The following is a 3,507-nucleotide window of genomic DNA, read 5'->3' as shown; positions in this document are numbered from 1 at the left end:
CCCAAGTGCATTGCTAGTATTAAGTAATATACATCAGAATAGTAAATAATTATTTTTCTTGGTGACTTTTCACACTCTATGACTGCTGGAGAAATACTCTGATAAAGGCATAAATTCTGATAAGCAGTCGTGACTCACTTACACTGAGAAGCCACTGTAAAATGGAATTTCAAAAGATGCATATAATAAGCACAAAACAGTTGAGGTGGACTCATGCATGAACTCATTCAATAGTAGGCTTCAAAATAATGACAGATTTTAAAGTACAGTTTTAGTTATACCTTATTTCTAAGATGTACTGAAGTGAATCAGACCTTACAATTTAGAGTTGCTTCATCTATTTGTCTGATATTTTGCTTCATGCACACACTTACACTCCATATGAATGATGAAAATTACTGTGGCGTTCCATATTGTTTTTCATGTGTCAGATTTCATAAATTCTGAGGACAGGTTCTGATGGAAGTTCTGATGATTAAGTTCTGAAGAACCGAAATCAGAATTTGTATGAAGAATCACAGAGATAGGCATTCATTTTTCGAGTTAAGAAATCATGTTCTGATGACTGTTAAGTTCTGATATAAGTCTAAGTTCTGATATTAAATTCTGATCCTTTACTTGGCTTATTTATGGTTACAATTTGAAATAGTCTCCTTTTCAATCAGAATATGTTTGGGTGGAATATTAACAGTCAATCTAATTAGGGTTAGTAGAACACGTACATGCACAGTAATTTTTTTTACTTGTTTGTTGTGCGCATTAAACCCTGTTTTACTTTTCCAATGACTATTTTTCTTCTTCCCAGTCTAGGGAGACGAGGTAGAATTATTTTTACCTGTCAACATTAAATTTCCTTGCGTCTCCTGGCATTCTCTTGCCTATATAAACCAACACCTCAAACCAGCCTACACATCATTTCTTTTCTCACACACTCACTCTCCTTTCATTCATACCAACACAAACATGGTCAACTACAATATGTTTTTGAACTATGAAACCTTCAACATGGAGTTGAGCTGTGATGAATGGCAGCAGGAATGACACATAACTGTCATTCCTGATGAGATTTGGGACTCGGTTCCCCAGGAGGTTCTCACACACCTCATGTTCTTTTACATGGACTACCATCGCCATCTGGAGGGATTGGAAGAAGAAAGGCTGGAAACTCTCCGCCAACAAGAGCGAATCATTCGACTCGCTATTCTTTTTGTAGAGAGTCGGAAGAAGAAATAATTTATTTTCTTCTTCCTGTTTTTCTTCATCTCAGCTTTGTCCGGCTTTTTAGCCAAGGACAAAAGCTGTTGATGTTAGGTTTAGTAGCATAGGACAATCTTGTAATGCTCTGATGTAATTTCAATTTCATGGATGTATTCTCTTAATATATTAATGGAATTTCTTATTCTTGCAAGATTCTGTTTCTGAGATGTTTGTAATTTTACTGCACTATTAAATCCTGATATATCAATATTCTAATGACCATTTTAATTATTGATTTAAATTAAGTTCTGATTTTAAAATATCAGTACTTGTTTACTTGCTTTATTTTGGTCATTCTCACACTCGAAATTTTTACAGAATATTGGTTTTGCAGTGAAAATAATTGAATAAGTGGGAACAATTTAAATTTTGAATTAAAACTGACTTACCTCAATTACTGGGATTACTGGGTAAGTGGAACGGTTTTTCCTTGAAAAACTGCATGTGATAAGTAATGATTACTGTTTTACCGTACCCATTAACTATTCATTATTGATGCATGTCTGACAGGTGTCCAACGGTTATATTTTTTTTACCATGTATAAGTCAGAGAGAGAGAAGATTATACAATCTTTTATTAACTTTTACACTTTATCTCTCTTTCTTTGCTTTTACTCTCTCTTATCTCCTGACGTTGGTTTTTCATACAGACATTTTATCAAACACCTTACAGGCAATCTTAATTTTCATTTTTCTCATGGCACCTAAGGATTTGATCATTGATGGAGCTAAGTTCGTTCCAAATAACTATGTTGCAATTCTCAATCATGATGAAGCTCCGTCTGAGTTGCATTTTGTGCAAGATCTTCTTGCACACAGTGAAATTGGGTATGCATTAACCCAGCCTTCAGTCTTTTCAAGCCAACAAGTTCTGATAATTTTGGCGGACTGGGCATTTTGATAATGGTGGTACTAATGGTTCTCCCAGCATTATTTTTAAAGTGGATGATTCTGAACATGTGGTAACTCCTGGAACAGTTCGTAAGGCTTTATATTTACCAGAAGGCTGCATTTTCTCAACACCGGAGGAACCAGCTCTACAACAACTCATGGCAAATTTGGGGTATGAGAAGAGTTTGGCCAAGCTTGGACAGTTGAAATGAGCACACATCAGAAAAGAATGGAGCTTCTTCTTCTACTGCATCACTAAAGCCTTCGGGAATAAGTGTTCTAACTTTGATGCCATTCCTATAATGAGTCAGCACATCGGGTATGCTATTATTAACCAAACTCATTTTGATTTTGCAAGTGCTGTGATAGGTTTTATTGGGGATAGGATGACAGAGGATAGGAATGTTGTCTACTTTGCTAGATTATGTCAGCTTATATATAATTTCTGTTGTGCTGATGAACCCCAACCTACCACTAACTTATATCCACCTTTCAAAATTGCAAAATGAGCCTTTAATGACTTGGTAAATGCTGATCTTAAGAAAACGGTGGTTAGACCTTTACAGATTCCTCAGTCTGTAAAATAGATCTTGGTAAATGCTGATCCTCAAACCTACAGATCTGTTTATTCTGATGTCCAACCTACCACCACATCTCAAACACCACACCAACCATCAGAACAAACCATAGATACATCTATACCTCAACCCTCCCTCAGAATATATCTTAAAACATATCTCACACCTTCACAGACAGCTCAACCTTCATTCTCAGCACCTACTGTGAAACCTTCATCTTCCAAGCCGAAGAGGACAAAGACTGTTCCTCAGACACCACAGAAGAGAAGGAGGATTATTCTGAGAGATGAGTCTGATAGTGAGGAACATGTTCTGATGGTTTCTGCATCAGAACCTGTTGTTACAGAAGCTGAGAAGGTTCCTTCTCAGAAGGATTCTGGAATTGGGGGATCTAAGCTTCTCAAAAGGCTTAGGGGAATGACTTCTGCTGAACCTCCCAAGGAATCCCCACCTTCAAAGAGATACAAGAAATAGAGAGCTAAAAGGCTAGCTTCAGATGATGAGGAAGCAGCAGCTAAGGAAGGAGATCAGGAATCTTTGATCTCAAAAGAACCAGAATTTGCTGAAACTACTGCATCTCCTTCTCCATTGTCCCCAACTTAGGAAGCTGCTACAGACCAGGCAAACACACCATCTGTGTCTCCTGTACATGAAACTGTATCTCCTGTAGACCCAGGCATAAGTGCTGAAATTGATATTCAAAACCTGGTTGTGCCTGAGGTTCTCTACTTAGAAGCTCCAACAGCTATTAATCCATCAACAACACCTGTTACTGATGCTA

The sequence above is a fragment of the Apium graveolens genome, chromosome 4 (assembly GCF_009905375.1).
Source record: "Apium graveolens cultivar Ventura chromosome 4, ASM990537v1, whole genome shotgun sequence".
Lineage (NCBI taxonomy): Eukaryota > Viridiplantae > Streptophyta > Magnoliopsida > Apiales > Apiaceae > Apium > Apium graveolens.
This window is presented reverse-complemented; position numbering follows the sequence as displayed.